General features: G+C 36.1%; 1 pseudogene; it reads left to right on the forward strand.

Annotated features, from left to right (window-relative positions):
- Window positions 1–1458: 1458 nt before the first annotated feature.
- Window positions 1459–2554, forward strand: LOC101352754 (olfactory receptor 8K3-like; annotated as a pseudogene).
- Window positions 2555–9152: the final 6598 nt, after the last annotated feature.

Below are 9152 nucleotides of genomic sequence, written 5' to 3' on the forward strand. Positions count from 1 at the left end.
AAAAAAAAAACAACTTAGAATGTGTCAGTTATAATACAAACGCCCAGTTGGAGGAGAAAGTATTTTAAGTAGACCAACAAAGGAAGTAATCTAAAGAATGACACTTTGGGACACTTTAGTCGTAGAACTGGTGTTATAGACTGTGGGGCTGGGGTCAGTTATAAGGATAGTACCCTAATGAATATATGATATATTGATATAATGATATATACGATAGTACCTATTCATCATGAAAATGGTGACAAAGAACTTAACAGTCCAGAAAAATTTATCTATAAATATCTTAAAGATCAAAACAATTAACAACAAAAAAAATGATTTCAAGTAATTACTGTCAACATCCAAATAAAGGTAGATGATGATGATGATAGACAGATAGATGATAGACAGATAGACAGATGGATAGACAGATAATTAAAAAAAAAAAAATGTTGCCATTAAGTTTATTCCAACTCATAGCAACCCTATTAGACAGAGTAGATCTGCCCCATAGAGTTTCCAAGGAGCCCCTGGCATATTTGAACTGCCAACCCTTTGATTAGCAGCCACAGTATTTAACCACTATGCCACCAGGGTTTCCAGATAGAGAGATACATAGACAAATAATACTAGGCGCACACTATTTTAAAGTTATTTTCAGGTATCATAGACACATTGAAGCATTTATTTCTCATTTATGCTTCCTAACAACCCTGCAAGAAAGTGTTGGAATATGATTTTTCAGGTGGGGGTAAACAGATTCATATAACTTATGTTATTTACCTTAAGTACCACTTTGTATATATTACAAATGGAGGTATGTTGTTGTTGTTAGGTGCCATAGAGGCGGTTCCCACTGTAGAGACCCTACAGTACAGAGTAGAACTGCCCCTATAGGGTTTCCAAGGAGAAGCTGGTGGATTTGGACTACTGAGCTTTTGGTTAGCAGCCAAGCTCTTAAACACTACGCCACCAGGGCTCCAAATGAAGTTACAGCAGAAGCTGTATCTGTATACGTATATCTCTAGGGATGTTTTCATACATAAAGACAAATAATTCCCATTGTTATCAATTATATATCTATCCAAAACCTGTCTAGTATGTTGACTGTTCCAACTAGTACCATCTATAATCATGAGTTTTTATAAGATAATGTTTTGAAGAAGAGTTTCAAAATATATCCACATTTTTTTTAGTTATACAAAAAAGACAAAATTTTAAGAAGAGTACAATAAATATCCATGTACCTAACACCTAAAGGTTTAACATATTATTCATTTTTGTTTCATCTGTCTATCAATATATCTAATGTGTATATGTGTTGTGTAAAATTTGGTGGGAGGTAGGTATGTATTCAAATATCATAAAATGCAAAGTTTGGATTTATATTACTCGTACTGGCTTTGTATACAAAAAAATCTACCACTTGATACTGCATAAAAGCTATTGATGATGCTGATGTCTCTATCCAGAATAGGTTTCCTGATAGACCTAGATGGACAAACACAATCTAACAGTGCTGAATGAATTCATTCTAATGGGAATCACAGATCACCCTGAGCTGCAGGCTTCATTATTTGGGCTGTTCCTCATCATCTACTTGATCTCAGTGGTGGACAACTTGGGCATGATCATCCTCACCAAGATAAACCCGAGTTTACAAATGCCCATGTACTTTTTTCTCAGACACCTGGCTATCACTGATCTTGGTTATTCAACAACTGTGGGACCCAAAATGTTGGCAAATTTTGTTGCAGATGAAAATACAATCTCCTATAATTTTTGTGCTACACAGCTAGCTTTCTTTATTGTGTTCATAACTAGGGAACTTTTCATTCTGTCAGCAGTGTCCTATGACTGCTATGTGGCCATCTGTAACCCTCTGCTCTACACGGTCATCATGTCACAAAGGACGTGTTAGGTGCTGGTGGCAATCCCCTATCTCTACAGCATATTTGTTTCTCTTCTGGTCACCATAAAGATTTTTAATTTATCCTTTTGTGGCTACAATGTCATCAGTCATTTCTACTGTGATGCTCTCCCTTTGTTATCTTTGCTCTGCTCAAACACACATGAAATCGAATTGATGATTCTCATCTTATCAGATTTTTATTTGATTTCATCCCTCCTAATGGTTCTTGTTTCTTACCTGTTTCTTCTTGTAGCCATTCTCACGATGAAGTCAACTGAGGGCAGGCACAAGGCCTTTTCCGTCTGTGGATCCCACCTAATGGTGGTGGTAGTGTTCTACGGGACTTTAATCTTTATGTACATGCAGCCCAAGACCAGTCATTCCTTTGACAATGACAAAATGGCTTCCATATTTTACACCCTGGTTATCCCCATGTTGAATCCTTTGATCTATAGTTTGAGGAATAAAGACGTGAAATGTGCTTTACATAGGACTTTGGGACAGTCGTGCAATGTATTTTCTCAAAGTTCACTCTACCATGTCATTATGTGTTTTAACTTTTTTCTATGTGCTTATGGAAGGGATAGCAAGCACAAAAGCATGGAAAAGTTACACATGTATTTCTATATCACCTTCTTCCAGTCAGTCTACTATGAGCTATAAATAGATTAATAAATAAAACATTACAAAATATTACCTTCCTTGAGCAGGAGAGCTGCATTATAAGCATAATAATCAAGAAATTGTATAGTATATTAAAATGTGTTATGGGATGACAGATTAAAATAAAGAAGAAGAGTGAATATGCTGATTGGGATAGGGAAACTATAGTAATAGTAGTTACAGGAAGAGTTGAAGTCTCTGGTGTTTTCCTCATCGAGTAGAAAAACAAATTGTAGAAAGAATGTGTGCATGAGCGTGTGTGTGTGTGTGTGTGTGTATGTGACATGCATACATCTTCTGTTTTAGTGTTCATATTCTGCCCAGAGATGGCCTATTCTAATTGCAAGAAGGTTCAGTGCTGTAGGATGATTTGAAGTACTCAGTCATCTGAATTTGCTCAAATGTCCACTTTGTAAATTTTGAAATCCCTATCTTTCATCATCAGTGCCTTTACTTTCATATATGAGCCCTTAGAGTCTGTTTACTTTGTTATTACTTTTATTATTATTATACTGGAATAGTAATATAAACAGTAACAAAATAAATTTATTATATTTAGAAGGATCAGCTAGGTATCTGGTCTGTCTAAATCAACCCATTTTTTCTTCGTCAGTGGATATACAAGATAAGGTAAATTTATTGAGGTCAGCCACAAAAGTTTCCAGGTTTTTACATTTGTTTCTCTACCAGATTGACATTTGTTCCTAATTGCATGCTTTTGTCTCATAGATTGTTATCCTTATCTCTCTAGAAAATAATAATCACAACTGTTTAGAATACATGTTTTTAATTTTTTTATGCATCCTTACATAAGAAGTCTATTTTATGATGAGTTAGGTCATTGCTTTGTTTTTGTTTGGTTGAATTTTCCAAATTTGGTTAATATGAGTGTACACCATATATTAATCAGGCTCTATCATTTGAATTCATCATTTTAATTCCACTTGGAAGAAGCAAAAGGAGATAATCCCATGGTTTTGACTATGTTGTGTTTCTAGTGAGTGAGATGCCATATGTAGCATTTGATACATTTGCCATGATTTCTGGGCATAGTTGCTGCATATTCCCTCCTAATTTTCTATACATACATTCTTATTTTTATTCTTTTAATATTCAGAAATTTGTAATGAGAAAAAATGAAATAAATTTTTGATACACTAAGTTTGTCTATTAAAAAAAAAATCCAACTTGAGTTTTAGGGTAGGACCATAAAAGGAGAGGTGTGATATATTTCCATGTATATAGAGGCTAGAAAACACGTGAGAAAAAAAAAATTCATAAAAAAGTTGTAAAAATTTAAATTTAAATTTTAGATGCTCCTCACCCCCTTTAAGATCCTAGTGGCTTCACTGGGAAATTCTATTAAATGTTTAGGGAAAAAGAATTAGCCAATTTTCCACAAACTCTTCCAGAAAACTAAAGAAGTTGTATTTCCATTTTCTATATGAGGATAGTTTTACTCTGATATCAAATGTAGACAAAAGCTTTAAAAGAAAACAACAGAGCATATATGTGAAAAACATAAAGAAAAATTTAAGAAATTGAGTCTTGAAATATGTAAAAACAATAATACATCAAATTAGTTGTACCTCAAGAATGCATGGTTGGTTTTTAAAAATCAATTAATGACATTCACCATAACTAATCGGAAATGAAAAAACAATACACATAAATAGATGTAGAAAAACATTTTAGAAGGCCCAATATTGTGGTAAAATTTTGACCAAACTAATATAAAGGTGATCCAACAGAAAGCTGGAATTATCAAACAATGTCAATAATATCACACAAAAGTAAAATTTTGCTGAAGATCATTTAAAAGGGTTGCAGCAGTACATTTACATTGAACTGCCAGAAATTCAAGCCAGATGAAACACGACAGGTAACAAGTGATGTCATTGCTGATGTCCGATGAATTAGGACTGAAAGCAGAGAGTACAGAAAGATGTTTATCTGTTTTATTGACTATGTAAAGACATTTGACTGTGTGGATCATAACAAATTATTGATAACATTGAGAAAAATAGGAATTCCAGAACACTTCAGTGTGCTCATGAGAAACATGTACTTAGACCAAGAGGCAGTGGTATACTGGACAGTTTAGGGTCAAGAAAGTTGTGAGTCAGGGTTGTATCCTTCCACCATACTTATTCAAACTGTATGCTAAGCTGGACGACATGAAGAAAAACATGGCATCAGGATTGCAGGAAGACCCATTAACAACTGTGATATGCAAATGACGTAAACTTGCTTGCTGAATGTGAAGAGAACTTGAAGCGCTTGCTGATGAAGATCAAATAATATATCTCATAAATGACTTGTGTCCATAATATAAACAGAGGTCTCAAAACCCAAACTCAAAAAAAAAAAACAAAGGAAAAGAAACAGTCGGCAAAAATCATCATAAAAATGAACAACAACTTATTCAAAGAAAATATGCAGCTGGCAAAAAAGCACATAAAAATGTGCAGCATCATTATTAATTAATGAATTTCAATTTAAAATATTAATGACATAATTCTTTACATTAGAATATAATGTAGTTAGTAAGTGTGTGGAGGAACCCGAACATTCATAAAATGCTAGTGGAAAATTAAAATGGTATAAAAACTTTAAAAAACAATTCTCTTTAAGCATCAGGGTCTTAAAAAGCTAACCATAGTTTTACCATAAAATTTAGCCATTTTACTCATATATATCTACCCAAAAGAAAGAACAGAATTTTCCCTTATAAAGACATGTATACAAGTGTCCATAGCAAATTTATTTGTAATAGTCAAAAACTAGAATCAACACTAGTGTTCATCTACTTGAAATTGAATAAATAAATTGTGGTATATCCAAGAAAATGAATACCACTCAACAATAAAAACTACTGAATTATTATTGGTACATACAAATATATGGATAAAAAGTACAAACTGATAAATCGGACTTTGTCAAATTAAAACTACTGACATTTAGACATCTATCCCAGAGAAATGAAACTTGTGTTCATACAATAACCTTTACACAAATTAGTAATAAATGGTAACTTTGGTGACATGTAAGACAGTACACAATACGGGGGAAGTCATCACAACTTGACTAGGACAAAGTCACAGAAGCTTCACAGACACATCCAAATGTCCTGAGAGACTGAGCTACAGGGCTGAGGGCTGGTGACCATGGTCTCGGGGGACATCTAGCTCAACTGGCATAACATAATCTATAAAGAAAATGTTCTACATTCAACTGTGGTGAGTAGAGACTAGGGTCTTAAAAGCCAACGAGAGGCCATCTGAGATACATTTACTGGTCCCATTCCGGCTGGAGCAAAGGAGAATGAAGAAAACCAAAGATACAAGGGAAAGATTATTCCATAGGACTAATGGACCACAACTACGGCAGCCTCCACTAGACTGAGCCAAGAACAACTAGACAGTGCCTGGTTACTACCACCAACTGCTTTGGCAGGCATCACAATAGAGGGTCCCAGACAGAGTGGGAGAAAAATGTAGAACAAAAGTCAAACTCACACACATGAAAATAGACCGAGCTTGCAGGTCTGACAGAGACTGGAGAAACCCCAAGTGTATGGCCCCTGGACACTCTTTTAACTGAGCACTGAAGTCACTCCTGAGGTTCGTTGTTCAGCCAAAGATACAACAGGTCTACGGGGCAAGAATAACACACTTGAGGGACATAACTTCATAGTTCAATCATATATATGAGACTAAAGGGCACACCAGCCTAAAAGCAAAGATGAGAATGCAGGAAGGGACAGGAAAACTGGATGAATGGAAACAGAATCTACAGTGAAGAAGGGAAGAGTGCTGACACATTACAAGTTTGGCAACTAATGTCACAAAACAATATGCATATTAACTGTTTAATGAGAAACTAATTTGCTCTGTAAACTTACCTAAATCGCAATTTAAAAAAAAGAAAAAAAAAATGTTCATAGAAACATTATTTATAAGAGCTAAAAACTGGTAACAACCCAAAATGTGCTTCTATGGGTAAATGGTTACACAAACTGTAGTAAATCCATACATGAAATAATACTCAGCAATAAAAGGAACAGATTATTGATGCTAGTAGCTTGCCTGGGATCTTGCCTGTGGACCTTGGGATTCTTCGTTCTTCCCAGCCTGTGATCAAGAGCCCTGAAGTCTGACCTGCAGATGTTGGGTTAGTGAGCCCCTGCAGCTACATGAATCAGGAGAAGCCTCTATCCTGACCCATGGACTTGGTAAGTTCCAGCCTCTACAGCCATGTGAGCCATTTCCTTGATATAAATCTCTATATATGTTAATAAGCTTCACTGGTTTTTTCTTCTCTAGAGAACCCAATCTAAGACACAAGGATATACTGATATGGTAGAACATATGTCAAGCACAGTCGAATATGTATGAAGGTGAGAAAGATGTTTTGGAATGAGGATTGAACAGAATGGAAACACATGAAGTACTGAAATATGGTAAAGGAAAATCAAACAAACAAGCAAAAAACCTAAACAGGCAGATGATGGTAACTGACCATGAAATGAGAAGCAAGGGTAACATTTCTGTTCTTAAGGTCAAAAACAAAACTAACAGACAAACAAACAAAAAAACTTGAACAATAGCAATAACAACAATAATCACAACAGCAAACAATGAAGTGAGACCTCACATATGCACAATGCATTACTTTTATCCCATTTAAGTCTTTTAAATAATGCAGTAAGAAAGTGTTTTAGAACTTCTTTATTTTGTCACCCATTTGAAGACACCACAGTAGAAATGGAGAATATTGATAGTTCTGTTTTATAGATACAATATTTTAATCCAGATCCTTGTGTGGTAAAAATGGAAAGTTAACAAAGAGTAAAATGTAAGAATGTATGAAATAGATAAATACAGATGTACATACACACTATATGGATGAAAACTTGGTCACTAGTGAATACAAATTGTCCAGGACAATTAACAAACAACTCCCAGGTATGCTGTTAAGCTTTTAAACGGTTCAGGAACAATCAACAAATTGCTTGGCATCTCCTCTGGGAGAATCTCCAAGGGTGAAAAAAATTCCATAAATTCTTCTCAGTATTCCATGTTAAGAAACACTTGAGGGAGTCAAGGCAGAAGCTTCATTGCAGGTAAAAAGACAGACTATTTCCATATTTTACCAATATTCAAAATGATACAGTGACCTTTGCAGGGTCCCACCTTTAATCAATGGCAAAGTGATTGCAAAATACTAGGATTTTTGTTTCAGTTCCGTGTGCCTGAGACTAGTGTCTGAGGCTAGGGTCTCTCTCCCTTTTTTTCTTCATATTGTTTTAGTTTTACAAATATTCTCGCTTTGTTTCAGAGGCTAAATGCTCATAAGCATCTTTGAAACATTATCATTATATGGCTAAATAATATTTTTACATAAATCATTATATAAATAAAAAACAAACAAAGAAAAAAAGTTGTCCTGGAGTCAATTTTGCCTCATAGCTACCCACTGTGTGTCAGAGAACTGTGCTCCCTAAGTGTTTCAATGGTTGTGACCTTTCAGAAGTAGATCTTTCTTGGACTTTTGGCAAAATGGTGCTCTAGACAGAAGCACCACACCATCCCTCCACAGCAAGATCCGAAAAACTAAGCCAAACAGAGAAAACAGCATTCCTGAAACCCTAAAACATCAAATGAAGAGATAAAGAACTCAGCCAAGCACCAAATGGAGTGAGAAAACTAACAGAGAATGGAGAGGGAGGAGAGATTCATGCAGAGGTCCCCTATCAGCTAACACAGTGCGGATCTGCATCTTGGACTCCTATTGGAGACCAGCAAATAGGGGGTATGAGAAAGCAGCTTCACAGAGCTTCCAGCTGGAGACAAAACAACGGGTAATGTACGATATACGCTTTCCCATCCCCCACCCTTCTTCACCCCCACTCGGCCTCCTCTGCTTCCCGTGGCCACAGTCTCTTGTCCGGGAAACACCAGCTGCTTGGATTCCACACACCCGAATGGGCCGGCTCTCTGAGTGCCATTTGTTGGATGCTGGTGTTGCTTTTTTCCGCTTCTTTTGATTTCTTCCTTACCTCTCACCACCTCCCCCTCCTTTCGCTCAAATACTTGGCTCTGTGTACCATCTTTGCTTCTTCCTGAGGGGCTGTGGAGCTCTGTTCAAATGTGGGACTGCTTTCTGGTCTGGACTGCCACGCTGGTGGGATCTCGGGGCTTTTGTTTGTTTGTTTCTTTGAATTGTTTGTTTGATTTCTTTTCCTTTTCTTTAGTTGGTAGCACTTTCTGGCCAGGCGGTGCTGCATGGCAAGGAGACTACCCCCTCGGCTTGCACCAACACACAGAGGGATCCTTGAGGACTTTTCTTTCTTTGTGGTTTTTTTTTTTTTTCTTTCTGTTTTTTGGGGGAATTCTCTTCTTCTTTTTTTTTAAATTTGTTTTGTTTTCTTTTCCCTCTTTTTCCTTTTTTGTCTTTCTTCATTACTCAGTTTCTCGTCTCTCTATACCTTCCTTCTCTTTCTGTTCCCTGAATACCTGTCACTGAATACCTCTATGCCTTCTAGCCAGGCTGTACTGCAGCACCTGACAACAACTTCCCCAGACCTCATAGCCAC

The sequence above is a fragment of the Trichechus manatus genome, unplaced genomic scaffold (genome assembly GCF_000243295.1).
Source record: "Trichechus manatus latirostris isolate Lorelei unplaced genomic scaffold, TriManLat1.0 scaffold00236, whole genome shotgun sequence".
Classification (NCBI taxonomy): Eukaryota; Metazoa; Chordata; class Mammalia; order Sirenia; family Trichechidae; genus Trichechus; species Trichechus manatus.